The sequence below is a fragment of the Macrotis lagotis genome, chromosome 6, assembly GCF_037893015.1.
Source record: "Macrotis lagotis isolate mMagLag1 chromosome 6, bilby.v1.9.chrom.fasta, whole genome shotgun sequence".
Lineage (NCBI taxonomy): Eukaryota > Metazoa > Chordata > Mammalia > Peramelemorphia > Peramelidae > Macrotis > Macrotis lagotis.
This window is the reverse complement of record NC_133663.1, coordinates 28,691,608-28,711,814: the sequence shown is the minus strand read 5'-3', so window position 1 is coordinate 28,711,814 and position 20,207 is coordinate 28,691,608. Positions and strand designations below refer to the sequence as shown.

At 36.9% G+C, this 20,207-nt stretch overlaps 1 protein-coding gene across 1 annotated transcript in view; it reads right to left on the bottom strand.

Annotated features, from left to right (window-relative positions):
* Positions 1 to 20,207, bottom strand: part of LOC141492102 (EGF-like and EMI domain-containing protein 1) — a 463,938-nt gene that overhangs the window by 172,183 nt on the left and 271,548 nt on the right. The window lies entirely within an intron of this gene.

The following is a 20,207-nucleotide window of genomic DNA, read 5'->3' as shown; positions in this document are numbered from 1 at the left end:
TATTAATTGTATCTCTCTAATATATTTATTGGATTGGATTGGACGCTTGAGGACCAGGACTGACTCTGTTTGTGGGGCAGGGGGGAATTGTATCTCCAAGGTTCAGGACTTCATTGCACAGAGTGGTCACTCAATTCAATCTTGTTGAACTGAACTAAATTATCTGTATATTTCTTTATAGGTAATGAAGCATTTACCAAAATAAATTTAAAAAAAGGTAAAACAAAGAATCACAACTGTTCTGTAATTATAATGGCCAAGTTTGGACATGAATAAAAGATATGAGAACAGTCTTTCCTCCCTTTGTTGCCAAGGTGAAGAAGGACTCTAGAGGTGGAAAATCACATATAATGTGAGCCTTGGTTATTTGGGCTGAATTGCCTTTTCTAGCTCTCTTCATTATTGATGTTAGGGATGGCCCTCTGAATAGGTGGAGAAGGGAGATATTGAAAATGAAGTTGACAGAAAAACAAAACATATTTTTAAAAATAAATGTATCCATCTTTACCTCCTTTCCAAATTTCAAAGAACTTCAGTGAAAGGAAGTCTGGGAGGCTGTGTTCAGAAATTGCTCTTTGGATCTCTACTTCAGTATGAAGCAGCCACTGCTTCCCTTTTATGCACCTCTGGTGTCACTCCGAAAGGGCGACCATTAGCAAGAAAGATGCTGTTCTACAGAAAATGGAAGGAGGCGTTCATTAAAATAACCCCAGTGACAGAAGCGTGTTTAAACTTAGATTCATCATTTATTCTTGGAATGTTTTTGAGCTGAGTTCAAAATACACACACACACACACACACACACACACACACACACACACACCCTCCTTAGAAGAAATCCGGAGACAAAGAATGAGATCTTCTGAAAGATTTTTTTAGGCAAGACAGAGAGAGAGAGAGAGAGAGAGAGAGAGAGAGAGAGAGAGAGAGAGAGAGAGAGAGAGAGAGAGAGAGAGAGAGAGAGAGAGATCTGTGCTCTCTTTCTTTGGTTATTTTCAGGAATTTGAACATCCTGTGATTGATAATTTTTCAAAAAGTTAATGGATTTAGCATAGAATGAGTGCTTGGCTCTGCATGCATTCATATAAAATCTGCAGGTCCAGTATATTTTTCTCAATCCTGCCCATAGGCTGGAGAGGTACCTGTGCACTCTCCACTGCAGCATCTTTCAATTTCTCAGCTTGGGAGCTGGGGTAATCCTTTGGTACTGGTAATTCAGTTGCATTAGGTCATGCTCACCCATGAAAATTCATCTACTAGCCTTTACTTTGTGAACGACAGGATGTGCACATTCCAAAACAGAAACAGAATAAAATTAGATTCCAAGCATTTTTTTCTTTAAAGAATAAGATGATTTAATTATACACCTGAGCCTCCCAGCAAAGCAGATCACCCTTATCATCATCTCAAATGGATCTCACTGATTTTGAAAGTCTCTCCAATGGTGCAAATTATAAATCCTCCATGCTTGCCCATCTAATCTGACTTCTAACCACATCCTCATGTCACTTTGCCAGAGGGTAGGGGTGGACTCGGTCTGGATACTTGCTGATATTATGAAGACACCCTGGGAGAGCTCAGACTATCTACCCATTATCCCTCATTCTCACTATCTTAGTTTTCATCCATACATTTCTCTGATGACATTTATTTTTACTCCAACTCTTCTTGGAAGTTTTCCTATTTATTTATTAATTGGATACATGTTACCATCTGCTCATACTCACCATGCAATGAACATACATGATCTTACGTGTGATTTTCTATTCTCTACCTCTTCCAGACAACTGTGTGATCTGAACGATGGCGGATAGCTTGCAGAAATTGGTCTGTTCCCTGATCATTTCCTTATTGCAAGTGCCTTTGATGCCAATACAAATTATTCTTCTGAATAATTTACATGAATGGGTAAATAATGACATTGGTCAGCAGTTGTTGTTTACTTGGTGATTATTCCCAGTATTAATAAAGTCTAAGATTGTTTTCACACCTTTAGTATTTTTCCCTCTTTTAGAAACCTCATGAATCCCTCCCTCAAGGCCCTCACAATTGTCACACCTCTAACACAGATTTGATTTAAGAATACTCAGTAGAATCTAGTGATTTTTGCCCCTGTCTTTGGTTTCTTTAAAATCATTTCCATCTTCTTCTGTTTTGGCCAACCTGGGTCTGTAAATTTAGGAAGGAAGGAAGGAAGGAAGGAAGGAAGGAAGGAAGGAAGGAAGGAAGGAAGGAAGGAAGGAAGGAAGGAAGGAAGGAAGGTACTATGCTAAGTCCTTTATAGATATTACCTACTTTTACCCTCATTGTAGTCTCAGAAAATAAGTATTATCACATTTATTGGATAGTTGAGGAAATTGAGGCAGATATTAAGTGACTTACTCAAGGTCACACAGCTACTACATGACTGAGACTAGGTCTTCTTAACCTTGGGTCTCCCAGAAGTCAGATTTAGCACTCTAGTTATTGTACTGTATTTTATCCAATGACCAGGCACGTCTCCTTTTAGATCACCTTCATATAACTTGTGTGTTCAAATATATGTATATAAAATATATTAATACAAATTTTTATTTATTATGATATATTATTTATAAATCTATGCACACATATTTATAAATATATAAATGTTTATCATATGTTGTTTATAAATATATGTATACATATTTATAAATATATGAATGTTTTATATAATATTTATAAATACATGTATAGATTAATATATAAATGTTGGTTGTTCTATATTATTTATAAACTCATGTACCCATATTTATAAAATATCATCATATAAATGCTTAGTTATTATTTTATATTATTTATAGCTATACTTAGACATATTTTGTGGTTTAGCTGATTTCCCCCTATCTGACTCTTCCTGACTCCATTGGGGGTTTTCACGGCAAAGAAACTGCAGTGGCCTTCCATTTTCCTCTCTAGCTCATTTTCAGAGAAAGAAATGGAGGAAAACAAGATGAAGTGATTGATTTTCCTAGGGTCACCTAGCTAATAAGTGTCTGAGGTCAAATTTGAACTCAAGTCTTCCTGACTATTGGCCTAGTGCTCTGTATCTTATGGCACCCAGTTGGTCCAAGTTGCATATACATGCATGTGTATGTGTATTATGCATATGTATGTTTATGTATAAATATATATGTAGACAAAATTTATACCATAGGCATCTAACCATGTATGTATTAACTAGATATGTACTCATTGTTTTTCCTTTACTATGTTGTCTGCTCCTTGAGAGCAGAGCCTATGTGTATGTGTGCGTATCGTTGTGTGTTTTTTCCTTATTTTCTATCCATAACATTTATCAATGTGATTGGCACCTGGCTGATACAAAGAAGTTATAAATTTCAGAGATGTGACTCGAACCCAGAATCCCTGGCTATGCAGAATTTCTCCTTCCAATATGCTTTAAGTCCCACTCACAGGGTGAGGGGGGGAGGGAATAAGATGGTAAGTGATCTTTGCTTTGAACCCAGGTCCTCTCACACTTCCGACACTCTACCATATTAGGCTATTGTTCTGATCATGAGGCTGTACCATCTTCTGGGCAGAATTCAGTGAAAAGTCTTCATATAATATATTATGTTTGTATATAATATGCATATCTATCTAGCTATACATACACATTTGATTCTTAGTGAAAAGCTTTAGAGTGTCACATTTCTTAAAGTTAGTGCTATTTTGGCATTTGAAAGGAAAAAATATCTGCTCACACACTGGACCTATTTTGTGGGCAACTCTGGATGATCAATGTCTTTTATCATCTATACCTTTGTCCAATAAAGACTATGTGATGAATTAAAAAGGGTCCCTAAAGCATAGAATCTTAAGTTAACAAAGGAAAACTGCGACGTTGACACTAAATATCTCTTTCTAACTTTAATGGCCCTAATACAGCACACATCTGGTAAACCATTACTTTAGAGGAAATTGTCTCAGAGTGCAAAGCACTTGAGACCATCTGAGAAATGTCTTGTAATTGAGAAAACAGTTTCCAAGGAAGCTGGGCTTCCACAACCAATTTTCTAACTAAGAATAAAGCATGGTGGAAGGGGCCACTTGAGCGAAGAAGCTTGTCTGAGGATAGGAAAGGTCTTCTGAGGAGGAATGTCTATGCATCTCATAAAGAGAACATCTGAAGAAACGGACACTCTAGCCTATTCAGAAAAGCCAGTCCTCTTGCCCAGGAAACTGTCCCTTTACTGTCTGATTTGAAAGAAATTTCTAGCCAGGTCAGACAATTTTCTATGCTTTAGATGTCCTTTCCAGGCTAGAGTGGAGTCGGAAGAACTGCCGTCTTGGAATAAGAAGACCTGGATTTAGATCCTGCTTTCTGTCTATCTGAACAAAATCGACTCCTTTCTGCACTTCATTTTTCTCAGCTATAAAATGAGAAGGTTGAAGCGGCTGACCTCAAAGATTTTTTCCAGCTCCACAAATATGATCCTATGATTCAGCTCTTTCTGATTCTCTTGAAGCCAACAAAGAGTCAATCTTAAAAGTCCTTCCTGACTTGGTAACAGGAACAAAATAAAAAATAGGGCTTAGTTTAATGGTAGCCCAAGGGCATGGGCAATTCAAAGGAAGCAGGGCCAAGAGCCCACATTTTTCCACATGAGCTTAGATCATGGAGTTATGGCATCAAGGGACATTGAAGGTCAATTACTCTGATCCCCCTTTGTTCCAATTTAGAAACTAAATCTCAGAGAGAGGAAATTATTTGCCTGACTGAACCTAAGTAGCAAACAATAGAGCAAAGAGAAAAGATTTGAACACAAATCCCCTGACTCCCAAATTCAGTGCCTCTCTTACTTTTTCAAATCTACCTGACCTTCAAGTTCATTGTGTTTTGTCATTATAGTTTGTTGTTATTCAACAAATGGGACACACAGTTCTTACAAAAAACATTTGCCTTGCCTCTAGCCTCCCTTAGTTTTCCTAGGAAATTTTGTAGATGATTTAGCAATCACCATTGAATTGTAGTGGGTTGGTCAGGTGGCTCTTCTGATCATTAACAACATTTAGATTATAACTCTTTCATATTTGCTGAACACATCCATGTAGCATCTTATTTATGCCTCACACCAACCCTGTGAGATAGAGACTATGATGACAGATAAAGAAACTGAGGGAGATCCTAAGAATTGAGCCATCATAGAGAAGAGCAAAAAACCTGAGTTTTGCCTCTTACTAAACTACTCCACTTAATTATTTGGGAGGTACAGGCCTGAAGTGAAAAGAAAGCTTGTTTTTCTAAGAACCCAAGAATATTTTTTTTTTCTGGGAAGGAAGACTCCAGAGTAGAATTGTAGATCAGTGGCCTCCATGAGACCATTGGCTAACGGGGAGACTCACAAGAATATTAATGCTTTACCTTACTAGAAATCCCAAATTTCTTTAGTTTCCTATGGGATTCTAACCACAATGGGGAACTGGGTTTTGACTTTTGGAGGCAGGTGGAACTTGTAGTGGAAAGAAAATTATAACATCTACATGGGAAAGAGCATCATATCAATTGTTGTGGCCTATTTCTGGGAATGTTTTGTGTTTTCTCTTCTGCAATTCCAGTGGTGCTCTGTTATCTCTTGCATAAAATCTTAACTCCTGTCCATGACTTTTCAGGTCCCTTATAAACATGACATCAAATGATCAGATCGAAATCATTCAATATTACTCCTCTTCTCACATTCACATTCAGCCCAATTAACCTTTGGACTCTTCTTCACACTTGTACCTCTATCTCCTATCTCTTTCTATTCCTGACTGTACTGTGAGACTGGAAAATACTCCCCCCTTCTCCTGTCTCAAAGAATCTCCTACTTTTGTCAAGTTTTAATTCAAACACTACTATATAGAAGAAAGCTTAAAGTCTTCCTAAACTTCCTTATATTTATTCTGAATAGATTCAGATTTGAACCCGTTGCCTCCCCAATAGAAGAAAAGTTCCTTGGGGATAGTGTCTATTTATTTCTATTCTTGTATTTACTTTGGGGCCTGATTCATTGTATGGTTTTAATGAACGATTGTGGATTGACTGTTTTTTATTTAAAGATTTCTGTGGGTTATAGTAAAGGTTTCCTTATGTCTTAGAGACTCTTACCATGCATGCTTACATTGAATTTGGAGTCCTTTTGTTCACATACATTATATTTTGAAATCCTCCAAAAGAAATTTAGGGATGATATCTAGCATACACAGATAGATGGATGATTGTTGGAGGTGATGCATTTGAAGTAATTTTGTGTAAATTCTGAGTTTGGGGTATAATGCTGTGGCTTCATCTGAATTTCATTTGTTTCCAGACAGTCACCAGTCCCTATGATTATTAAAGTTTAGTTAACAACTCCTGCCGACATGAGATGCAAAATCTCTTAATGACCTGACCTCACTTTCACAGTTTCTTAAAATTTACCTCCCTCCATTTGCTCTCTGATCCATCAAGACGGGCTTACTTTTATTCTTCAAAATCAATCCTCCATCTTCCATCACTGTATTTTTCTAGTGGTTGTCTCTCTTGCCTCAACACTCTCTCACCCTCTTCCCCACCACAATGTCTGTCTTAGTGTCTGAGTTCCTTCAAGATTCCGATTAAGTCCTATCTTCTATAGGATTCCTCCAACATCTAAGGCCTTCTCCTCTCTGTATGTGACCTTTTTTATAGGTTGTCTCTTTGGTGGGAATGAAAACATAAGCTCCTAGAGAGCAAGAACTGATTTTGTTTTTCTTTACATCTCTAGGGCTTAGCAGGAGACCTAGCATATCATATGTACATAATAAATATTTCTGTTTATTGTTGATGTGAAAAGGAATACTTTGTCTTCGCTTTCAGTAGAAGTTATCCCCTTGTAAGACAAGATTTCTTTCACCAGTATTTCTGAAGTTTGTTTTTTGCAAAATAGTTGTGTAATTCAAGTATTTTCAATCCAAAAACGCTGTTCTCGAAGCCCCTGAAACCAAGTATGGGTCGCCTTTCAGTTTGCACACGAGGTCTCACCCATCCTTGATTTCTGGGGCCACGGGAGTCACTCCAACTGAGATCCTAGGCATTTGAGGCATCCAAAGTCAAGTGAAGAAAGGTCAAAGAAAAGAAGAGAGAATCGGTGATGTTGTACACATTCTTGTTGTAAGGCCATCTTCCTGAGATGAATTGGAGGGATGACATCTCTTGTAGTTTTCCATTTAGGTAATCTGGGTTGCCTCTGGTATAATTTATAGTGATAGACAAACATTTCACAACAATTCTGAAATTATTTTGTATATATTTTCTTCCTGCCTATTTTCTATCATCTAGAAAATATAACTAACCAGTCTCATCCAATGTCATTTATACCCATCATTCTGAATCTAAATGTCTAGCTTCCATTGCTATCAAATTGTATTTACAAAGCTTGAGCCTTTGCATGGCCTCTGTCATATTATATTGGTTGAAATTTTTGTAAACTTCAAAGAAAATTACAGATACACAGAGAGCATGTGTGCATGTGCACACACACACACACACACACACACACACACACACACACAAACATGACTACCCATTAAATATTTAAATTACCAGATTTCATAAGGTATGCCCCGAATATCCATCTAACCACTTAAGTTTCAGAAAAAAAATCCAGATTTCAATTTTTTAAAGATAATGATACTCTGTGCTAGAGAATTCTAAAACTGACCATAATTTCTATAACCAGAGAATTTTACAAGTCGACAAGTTTAAAACATGAGTGTAACCATAGAATTAAGCAATTGAGGAATAACTCATATTAGGAATATCGATTGAGAGCTGCAAAAGTCATCCAGTGCTATAACATCAAGTCCAACCTGTCCAAGTTTGCCTCCATACTTAACTAGTTACTTACCTACCTAAATGCATGCAAAGTTTTGTGCATATTCCAAAGTGCTATACAAATTTCAGCCATCATCATTTTTAGCTCTTGAGGCTGACACCAAATCCCTACTGACAAGAACACTGGCTAATTTTTCACAATTGATTTTATCTAGCTGTTGTCCGAGAAGATAAAATTGATATTGATGTCCCAAAATTTCTCATCTGGTTCCTGAATTCGAACACCAACAGTCTTGGGACGATCAGATCTGACTTTTTACTGTCTTAGAAGCACTATACCTTTGTGAGCTTATTTTTTCCCTAAGAACCAGCCTCATTTCTTTTTCATTGCCTGAATAGGAGGAAGGAAAAGCTACAGATAATATAGAGGGTTAAGAAGGTTAGGGTGGCATCTGGGAGATTTCACTGTGTCCTGGATGATTTTTTTTTAGTAAGTGGAATCCTTACAACTAAGTTGGATGGAATAAGAACAAGCTCAGTCAGCTCTTCATGAATTCAGTGGAGTTCTGATGAGAACGCTACATATTTACCCATGCAAATTGGTGACTGTTGCATAATTTATAATCTCAAAGAACTGCATAGGATATTAAGGGTAACGATACTTACCGAGGATCCCATGGCCAGTCTGTGTCAGAGGTGAGACATGATCCTACATCTCCGTGACTCTGAGGTCAGCTCTCTTATTTGTCATGCCATGTTTCTCTCAGATACGATTATTGGGGACCATTAAATCAAGGGAAGTTTGATGTTAGAATAATAAAAGAGGGGAATATTAAAGATCAGGAAAAGGCTGGCATATCTTGACTCTGAGTCAAAGACATGGAGGCAGTGTGTAGAAGAGACATACAAGATAAAAAGAAGATAAGGAAGCAGCCAGTCGAGGCTAGAGGAATGGACCTACTAGAGTCCTCTCTGCTAGAGGCCAGAGGAATCCACTTGGATCTTAGTCCTTCTCTTGTAGGGATTGGGGGATCCATATCAGCCTTGAGGATAAACTCATATTGTTCAAGAACCCAAACCCAGCATTTAAAAGAAATGGAGATGAATAGACTGATGAAAGCTTAGGTCAAGTTCAGGTTTGATCTTCCTATCTGAATTATCCCAGATGAACACACTCCTATTTCCTTGTATATAGGGAAGGGATGACCACTAACACATTCTTTCCTCTTGACACTTTTACACTGCATCTGGTTGGGGGACCCCTATTTTTCCTCATATTTTGTATGGTATCTCTGTTTCCTTACTGGCAACCTAGGGGCATTTCACTAACTCCCTTTTGGAACTTATCTAATGGACTGCTTCTTTATCATTTGAGGGATAATTTATGAAAACTAAGTATGAAAACTACCATGAGATAAATACATTTATGGCCCCATCAGACTACCATGGAACTGGCTACTATCTGACTTTTTTTTAGTTTTTTTTTTTTTTTTGCATGGCAATGAGGTTAACTGGCTTGCCCAAGGCCACACAGCTAGGTAGTTATTAAGTATCTGAGGCCGGATTTGAACTCAGGTCCTCCTGACTCCAGAGCCAGTGCTCTATCCACTGTGCCACCTAGCCGCCCCTACTATCTGACTTTTAACACTAAGATGTGGTTAGTCAATATTTATCCAAAAAAAAAAAACTCTAGTGCAATGAAAATTATTCAAGCCACTTTAAGGAGGACACATGTAAACAGAGAGCTGGCTTCAAAGTCAGGAAAGTCCTAGGCACAAGTGGTACCTTTGACACATTTTAATTGTACATACTTGGGTAGGTGTCTAAATCTATAGATAGTTCTCTAAACCTATAACTTAATGTTTGTCCTTCATTTTCAAAGAAAGCCATGAATCAGGGAGGTGATGCCATGACAAGCATATAAATTGGATTTGAGTGGGGGGGGGGGTGCTGAGCTAAGTCACCAGCCTCACTTTCTACTCCGGACTCATCTGGGTCAGTGGTCAATCATGAATCAGGATGATTGGATATAGCCCTGGATGTGGGGTAACCAGAGTTAAGTGACTTGCCCAAGGTCACACAGGTAGTAAGTGGCAAGTGTCCGAGGCTGGATTCAAACTCCTGTCCTTCTGAATCCAAGGTCAGTACTCTATCCACTTCACCACCAAGCTGCCCTAAGCCTTTAAGTTGCAGAGATGGGACTGCTTTGCATTGGTAGAAAAATGTTTCCTCACTGGGAGTTCCCTAGTCTGAAATCCGAGGTCTGGGAGCCTTCAGTTTTTGAAACATGGGGGAGTTGGGTTTTCCAATATACCAATTCACCCAATCCAAATCGTTTAATGATAGGGCTTTCCATATAACTTCAATCATTAAGAGATTCAATTATTGAATCTGTTTTCCTTGTTGAACACATTAGAGGGTTTACCTTTCAAATGATCATTCTTTATATAATGAACCTGAAATACCATGTTTGAGTTTGTTTTGTTTTTACCTAATAGCCCTTCTTCATAGCAATTTCCCAGTCAAAAGCTAAGTCCTGGCTCAGTTTAAGTTCTAACTTAAATCCCTTCTTAGCTGTTGGAATAGCACTACGAATGTAATTGCCCCTGTTAGTATGGAGTGCTGGGTTTTTTGAGAGAAAACTTAACCCTATGCCCAATAAGTAAGAAGTCAGGAACAATGGCTAACAGGATTTGGAACTTTAAAGGCATCTAATCAGATTCCCTCATTTTTTTATATAAGGAAAGTGAATCCTAGAGAGATCAGGTGTTTCTTAGTGGATAGAGTGTCAGATATAGAGTCAAGGGATCTAATTTTGAGACCTGTGTCAGACAATTATTTGCTTTTAGAGACGGACATTTAAATTAGGCTCTTAGGACACTATTTTCCCCTATCTGTAAAATGAAAGTCACTCTTCTTATGTTGTCACAAGTGTCGTTGTGAAATTATGTTTATAAAGTGATTTCAAACCTTAAGAAATACTCCAGTGAATCTGTGAGCTCATTGTTGTGTATATTCTCTCCTATGAAAAAGATGGAGTTTGTGATCCACTCATGCCTACCTATTGTGTACTGTTCTTCTATACACTTCTATACACTTGGGGTTGGGGGGGGGGAAGGCAAAAAGAACAGCAAAGGGTGGGATCCACCTAATTGCTAAAGACCATCTTTATAGGCTCCTGGCCTCTTAAGTATACCACTGCAAACTATACCACTGTTATCCTTATCATTTCCTCTTTTAAAATATTGAGCATCTTTTCCCTTATACTCTTATTTATGCACACATGTTATCTCATCTGAAACAGTTAGAAAGCAGGGAATATGACTTCTTCAAATTTATATCTTCTGGGAAAAAAAAGCAAATATTGCAATCAGCCAGTCAGTTAATGGTTGGTTGGTTCTTGTCCTTCCTTATCGAAGAAGACCAAAATGGCATCACCATGTTTGAGACAAATTATAGTGTATCCGACTGTGACTGATCAGACCAATATGAGCTTGGAATGCTCTACCACAGTTTGGGCACAAATAATCCACGTGAACACTTCGGGCAGGTACTCTAAACTTACAGATATCAATAAATTAAACATTTATTAATTTTCCTTCATGAATTAAGTATTCAAAATTATTGTTTAAAATAATTAAATTTAATAGAGTGACCGAAATATAGGGACTGGGTTGGCTTGATCAAACTTCTTTCAACCACTGAGGAGGGTGGACCTTCACAAAATTCTATATCTACTTGTTAGAATAGTGATTAAGTACTGAAGAACAAAGCATCTCATTTTTGGAACCTACTGCCCAGAATCCTTCCTGTTCCCCCTTACAGCTAGAACCTTCCCCCTTAAGAGTCCATTTGTATTGTTTATAATTTATATGTACATCTTTGCTTATCTGTTGTCTCTCTCATTAGAATGTGGACTCCTTGAGGGCAGGGTTCTTGTTTTTGTTTCTTTTTGTAGCTCTTATATTCATCACAGTGATGGACATTAGGGTATGCTGGAGCCAGCTCTAACCTGCTCTCAAAAACTGATTGTAAACTTTTCAATGTGAGCATTGACTCTTCAGAAATCAGCAAATGCTACAATTTAGGGCTTGAGATAGTATTTTGTTGATTGCCTAGACTTAAGAAAGTGATTGAGAAATGAGATTCAATTTAAAAGTGCATCATGGATACATTTTTTTGAAATCTGATTGGTAATCATTTTTTTCACACACATACCCAGCCAATTAGAAGCTCTTAATGCCTATAGACAGAACGATTGATTGACATGTTAAGAAATCAAATTGAACTCAATCCAGTCTTGCTACAAATCCAACAATCTCATGCCACAAACACATTGGCACAAATAGACTCTAACTACTCTGTTACTAAAATTTACTGCAATATCAAGAGATCAGAAATTATATTCTCCCTCCCAACTTCCCAAATTCAGGGTTTAATTTGCATAACATTCATTTTCTCTTCCCCTTACCTCTAAGACCACATCTTGACTGATAAATTTCCAATTATTTGCAACCAAAACCAGATTCATTAATTAGTACTTTTTGGTATGCACAGTCTACTATTGATCTCCATAGGAGAGGATTGCTTTATAAACTTTGAGTAAACACTGACTATATTAAGACTAGATGAACCAAGTCTCAATCTGCAAAAAAACATATAAGAATAAAAGACCTCAGAGTGGCTCAGTTAAGAATATTTCAATGTCTTTCTGTCTTCTATCAGGATTCAAAAATGATGGAGTAATGGCAATCAGAGAAAAAGAGACTACAAGCATGGGTCTAGTGCCAAGTTCACATGCCAAGTCAACCCACTTTATCTACTGTTTAATAATCACAGAGTGTTTCCTGAAGCTCAGAGTGGTGAAACAGTTTGTCTCAGGTTGCACAGCTATTATGTGTCAGAGATAGGTTTGGGTACCCATCTTCCTTAATTAAAACATTCCACCCTCTTCATTACTTTAACCTATCAACCATCATATACCATACAATTGTTCTTTCTATACATTACATAGAAAACTGCCAGTCATTCCAAATCCCCATTTGAATTTTCAAAATGGTGGGAAGGTACCATAAAATTAATCCCTAATGATCTAATGAGGAATATGAATTCAAATGGAATGTTTATCATAAAAGGGAAAAAAAGGGGTATGATGGGATAAGGGGGGGAGTTAATGCTAAGGGGAAAATTTAACCACTCTGATTTTTTTCTGGAAGTGAAAATATAGAAAGAAGCCTGGTTTAATTTGAGGACTAACGCTAGAGCTACGATTGCAGGTAAATTTTAATTTAATTTGTGAATAAATAAAGAAAATGATGAAAAAAGTCTAAGTCATCTATGGCTACATCATCTTAAATTCATTGCTATTCATCTCATGCTCTAGTGCGTTTACATGCAGATTAGTCTCCTCAATCCTTGCTCCATGAGACCTTGCCAGTGCTTTGGGGATGTCTAGATCTGAAGGCAGGTGGCCACTCTACAAACAATCATTGCTGTAATGCATCTCACCCTCCACCTGAATAGACAACATAGGGACCTAGTAGTGTGTGAAAAGCAATCAGCCAAATAATCTTTTTTAGACAGGAGATAATCACAATACCAAGGTATATGCCCAGAAACTCTGGGTATGCTAAAATGAGGAATCCTATTGTGATGATACATTGACTGATTTCTTAAGAAGAAACTCAAAGTTACCTGGGTTCAGATTTCATCTAAATTGTGAGTAACACAGGCCAAAGAATTCCATCTCTGTGAATCTCACTTCTTCATCAATAAAATGAAAGCATTGCCCATGAGACTAGATGATATCTATGACTAAAGTCCCTTTCAAGGGACTTTACATTTGTGATTTTATGATTAATGGGGAAAAAAGGGAACAATTAATCATAATCTCCATGAGGAGGAGACAGTTTGACATCTAGATGGAACAGTAGATAGACTGCCTTGCTTGGATTCAGGAAAACCTGAGTCTAAATCTAGCCACAGACACTATCTGTGTGACCCTGAGCAAGTCGCTTCACTCTGTTTGCCTCAGTTTCCTCATCTGTCAAATTAGCCAGAGAAGGAAATGGCAAACCACTTCAATATCTTTGCCAGGAAAACCACAAATAGAGTCACAAAGAGTCATACATGACTGAAATGACTGAACAAGAATGAAAAGAACACTGCTTATTCAGTTAGAAATTCTGGGTTCAAATCTTGCATTTGCTATTTGCTACCTATGTGGACATGAACAAGTCATTTAGACATCTTTCATCTTTCAAAAGAGAGGGTTTTGAATCAATAGCCTCTGATATCCTTTCAGCACTAGATCTGAGCATAATACAGAGAAAAGAGTATTGATTTGATAATAAAAAGATCTGATGTGAATCCTGGATTTTCTCTGTACACTACCTTGGCAGTCACTTAACTTCTGTGGACTTCCCCACCTATAAAATAAGGGGGTTGAACGGGATAGCCTCTCTGGTCCATTCCAGCTTCATATTATAATACCATCGTCTGGTTTTCATAGGAAGAAATTTTCAAAAGGAAACCAGATTCTTGGATCCCAGATTGATCAAGGACACTTTCATTTCATGGATCAACCTAGATAAATTACCTTTTGTAACTTTAGCTTTCAAATACTTCATGTCATCTTAAATCTTTCAAGGTCTGGGCCTATTCCTTACTCCACCAGTAATTACTTTTTTTTTCTTAAAAAAAAAAAGAAATATTACCTCCATTACAGTCTAGCCTGGACTGACATATTAATCTTTCACTGCAAGTTCAGTTATCAGATTACTCTCCTTCCATTCACAACTAAGCCTTGATTGGGAAAGGTAGTGTTGAGTCATCACTCTGCCATTGTTAATCGGAGACTTTTGAGGGTCAATGAATGAATAGCCCCATTATTCAATTTCTTTAACGAGGTTTGGCTATGAAATCTTGTTTCATTTGGTATGAAAGCCATTAACAAAAAAAAAGAAAGTTTTATGAGAGGAAGCAAAATTATATTTGCCTCAATCTATAGGTTCCATTTCTTTCCTTAACCAGTTTTCTGTATAAATTCCCCAACTGCTAATCCTGGCAGTCCTCATCCACATATGTGAATGCAGTTGGACAAATGGTGAGTATGAAGTCTTGTACACTTTCCATTTCTTTAGGATAATGTATTTGACAAGAATTAAAAGGATTGGAAATAATCTAAATCCCCACCCCTGCTAAACCTCCCCAAATCTTTGAACAGCAACTCTTCACATTTGGACATTAAGATAAGCTCACCTTGAGAGGACACAAATCTTGAATCTGAGTGACAATTGCTTACCTACGTGAATATCAAAAGAAAAAAAGGAATTCTTTTTCTTCTAACCAAAGAAATTTATATAAACAATTTGCTTCTCTATTTCCAGGAAAGCTCATCTGGACTTGGTACTGAAAGTAACAGTGCCTAGGAATGTACTTTGGGCTTGAACATTGCAATGTTTTAGACCATCTCACTTATTAGTTGGTATGTAAAAATATTCTTGGACTAAAAATTCAGTAGTGACCATCTTATGGACAGAATTCCCATTTCCTTGTTTTAAAATGTGTACTTTCATGGATGTTTCTTTCTACTCCTACAAATATATGTAGGAAACAAAGCAATCTCACGATGTCATCCCTTTACAAACAATCAAGAAAAAGGGATCAATAATTCTGCCTACCTGGTTTCATGTCCATGCCAATGTCAGGGACTTCTTGATCACCACATCCAAATTCCATTCTCTTCTAAGACTCCCTAAGTATAACCTGTAAATTAACCTCCCAGTTGAATCATTCCCCTCAGTTACTGCTTTCATTCTAATCCCTCAGCCCAGAAATCTAAGTTAGGTCTAGCTTTTATCCTTCCCATATGCTTTCCATGGGATATTCAGTTCAATTCCAACAAATAAACACCCTCTGAATGAATGTTGTGGGACATAACAGCAAGGAAATTGCCAAAATCATTCCTAAAGATATGTAAATTATTCTGTGTAGGACCCATGAGGGTACCTTTCTTTCTATTACTCCATCTTCTGGTATAATTTTCTGTTTAAAGTAGATTCTTGTCGGATGAATGGATAGATGGAATTCAGTCAGTACTCATTTAATCAATCAATTATTAAGCATTGGTTAACTATCACTATGTGCAGGAGGGGATAAGAAGCAAAATATAAGTTAGTCTAATCAAAATAGATAGGTAATTTTTGGAGGGAGGCAGGAAGGGCATTAAAAAAGATCCAATTGGGCAATTAGGTAGTCTAGTGAATAGAGCATTGATTCTGGAATCACAGTTACTAGCTGTGTTTTTCTTTGGGCAAGTCACTTAACCCCAATTGCCCATCAAAATGAAAAAAAATAGCTTTCTGATCAGGCAAGATGATTGAAAAGCTTTCAATATATGTATGCATTTATACCCATATTATATATATTTATATATATATATATGAATTTTAATATAGGCATACATGCTTGTGTATGTGCACATATTAAAACTTACAACCAAATAATAAAGGAAAATGCAAGATAATGAGGTACAAACTTTATTAGGGATAAATAACATGCAGAAGAATCAATAATGACTTTTTAATTTGATGTTCATATATTAACCACAATTTTGCAATTTGAAACTAAGAAATTATCATTATGGTTTCGTGAAGAATTCTGCACTTCAACTTTTTTCAATTAATCTACACATAAATCTTATATTCATTTTGCCGTTATTTTCCCCATAACCATTTCTAAAAGAAAAAAAAATCTGTCACAGTCACATAAGCAAACAAAACAGAGAAAACAAATTAGCCTCAAGTTATGCTATTAACTTACTAAATTACATAATTCATTTCATTCCTGCCCCTATCCCAGCAGGTATAAAAAGGAACCTTCCAAGAGGGATTTAAACAATATTGCTTAGTAGTTGAACTCTAAGGAGCTTTACAAGCTGGACTACCAATTATACCTTCACAGACCATTTTCCTTATTCTCCCTTTGTCGGAAAAGTACTGAGAAATGGTTTTGCCATTGCCTGAAGTCACAGCAAATGATGAGAGGCTTGAGACATTGCCCAGAGATCCCTATTCAAGGTCTTTAATCATTATCTGTCCTAAAGTATGTTGGTGGCACAGACTATAGAAAGGTGTGTTGTATGGGTGTGTATGTGTGTGATGGAGAACTGAAGTATTGAGAAAGAAGCCATTCTTTGATCCCTACAGGGCTAGACATTTCAGTACATGTATATCAATAAGGCACATATAATCATTAAGGTAGAAACAAATACTTTATTTCTTTTTTTCCCCCTTTGCCCAACTACTGTTGCAGTCTGGTTAAACACTGAAGTTTCAATGAAGTCATAAAGGGGAAACCTTTGAAATTCTAGAACAGAGTTATCCTCCTTGAGTTCTCAAGGTAGGACTAGTTAGAAAGGGACATAGCCTTGGCTATTCAAGGGACCAAGAGTTCTTACCAAAAACTTTGTTTGACCTTGATGCCAAAAAATCCAGATTAGGGTTATTTTTTGGTTTGTTTTTGAACACAGATACAAATTAGTGAATTCCTATTTTTATTTTATTGATTTTTTATCTTCTTACCTACCCGGATTCCATTTTATTAGCAGCATATAATAAAAAGTTTAAAAAAAAAACCTTTCCCCTATAACTCTTCTTCTGACAGTCCTGCCTACTTGAAGGCATCATAAAGTTATAAGCATGGATTTATAATTCATAAATTATTTAAGATGAAGGAACCCTTAAATAAGTTTTATCTGCAAAGGGAAGTAATATATTTCACCTGACAATTGCTTTAGTAGAAAGAAAGATTAAAACATGTTTACAGAGAAATTCTGAGCATATACCTGGGATGCAATATTTACATGACTCAGATCTCATTGACTCAAAAATATGTAATAAACTATTCTAATCTCTAGTAAAGGGAATATTTCATTTGGCAAATCAGATAAAGAAAACAAAGCAAAGGATGCAAATACATGTAGTGAGAAAGCTAAGTTACCAAAAAAGCATTGAAAGCACCTTATTAAAGAATGTCAAAAATAGGTTTGAAAAAATCCTATTTGGCATCTCAAATTTAGCACATGGTGTTATTAGTATCCAAGGGTACAATTCTAATTTAGGAGTTGCCTCATTATGTTCACCTTCAGAAATTTTTTTAAAGTGATAGTTTATTTTAATGTTTTCAAAATCACAAATACTAGGCAGCACTCTCTGAAGAATATTATGGATTTAAGATTATAATTATCAAATCAGAAAATAGGATGACTTTTTAAACACACCACAAATATAACTTAGAAAAAAGCAAAATATTGGACATAAACTTTATCATTCTTTAGTGACCAACTCTTTCCAGTACTGTGATGAAGGTCAATCACCTAAGGACACTTGGATGTCATATGATATCAAATGATTAATATTTCCCAGGCTGCCTAGCTGCCATTGGCAACTAAACCTTTCCATAGAAATTCGAAATTCGAAGACTTTCTCAGAAAACAGCATGTTGCTTCTCCCTTGCAAAATGTGACCTCGCCAAAGGCATCCAGCCCCGCTGCTCAGTGAAGTTGGGAAAACCTCCAACCAGATAAAACGATGATTCATTCTCTTATAGGACTTAGACCAATCTCCAACAAATGATTGTATGCTCTCATCCGTGTGTTAAGATGGCATTCCTGACAGTACGGTAAGCATTTACATCATTGTTTGCTTATTTCCCATGTGGCACAATGAGAATAATGAAGTATCCATACCTTTTTAGTTATTTCTCCGTTTTGGACAAAGGCATAGTTTTTTTCAAGATGACTGATTGTTCAGAGGAGCCAAGCCAAGCTATCTAGCCCATTAGAGAGAATTTCAAGGGGTCTTCTACCTTGCCAGCTACTTTTTCTTACCAGCAGAGCCAACCATTTCCATGGGGGCACCATGGTCTATCATGATTCAGTTCATTAAACACTTAACATTCAAAGGACATTGAAGGTCTGCCACAATCAGGTATCAAGGACCAGTGATGTGTAAGATGATACTGATGGCCCTGCTGCAGATATGGAGGTAAAAGAAAGAATACTTCTTCTCAGAAAGTTTGTAATCCAATAAGGAGAGTTATGAAATGCACATAAATCAGTAATTGGGCCACAAGGGAGAACATGATAGGAACAAAGAAGAGATTGAGAAGGACATAATAGGGAAAATTGGGTTGAATGACTGAGAGGATAGAGGTACTATTGATTGGCATAGAGAACTGAAAAGGTGAGGTTTAGGATTGCAAAGAGATTTTGTGGAATATTTTGAGGTTGTGTACCGGTTACAAATTCTAGTGACTACATCCAACTGGGGATAGGAGAGACAAGGAAGGGTCAGAGTGGACATTGGATTTGAATCTATAGATAGGAGTCACCCCCATAAAAGCAACGAATGAAGCCTTGGTTGTTTCACCATTATCAATGGAAAGAATTTACAAAGGATATTAGAAAAGATAGAGAATCAGGGCAATCACCCCTCCCCCATGTGCATAGCAAGAAGAATCAGTCAAATAGAGAGGAGGTGAGATGGCATGATATGATGCCACACAATCTGAGGAGAAAAGAATGTCCAAAAGGAAGAAGTGGTTAAAAGAAAAGACTAAAGAGTTACAGAAAGGAAAAAGAAGAGTCAAATAAAATCCACTGAAATTAAAGGATGACTGGTGATCCCTGGGAGAACAGTTCCAGTAAGTAGAAGTCAGATTGTGAGAGACTGAGGAGAGGGTAGGTAGTGAGAACAGAGAACCAGCAAGTACAGGTCATAGATCTAGGGCTGAAGGGAATTTTATTGCCATTTGTCTAACCCTATTCCCCCAACCCATTTTACAGATGATAAAACTAAGCCCTAGAGAAGATAAACAATTCAAGATCAAACAGGTAGTGAAAAGTGACTCTAGCATCAAAGAGAAGAGAAAATACATTGATGATAGTTTGGGAAGGGGCTGGCACAATCAGTAATGCTTTGCTTTTATTTTAAAAGGATCTAATCAAGTATGAAGACTCATGGGAAAGAACCAATACATAAAGAATAATGAAAAGTAGAAAGATAGAGGATAAAAACAATGGATAGAGAAAAATAGTCATTATCAAGCTAAGTCCCAAGAAGAGAGGGAATATGATAGAGGATACACGTGAATAGGTTAGCCTTTGCAAAGAGGAGAGGCAAGTTATGATAGATCTTGTCTATAAATAGTGGTTCAGATATTGTCTCCTCCTTAGATTATACAATCCTTGAGAGTAGAGGATGTATTGCTTTATTCTGTTTAGGCCTTTTTTCGCCTTCCCAGCAGAGCACCATGTCTGGAAACTACTAGGTGCTTAAGAAATTCTTGTTGATGTGCATTGTGGTTATTGAAGAAGATGGGGGGGGGGTGAGAAAACTCAAATTTA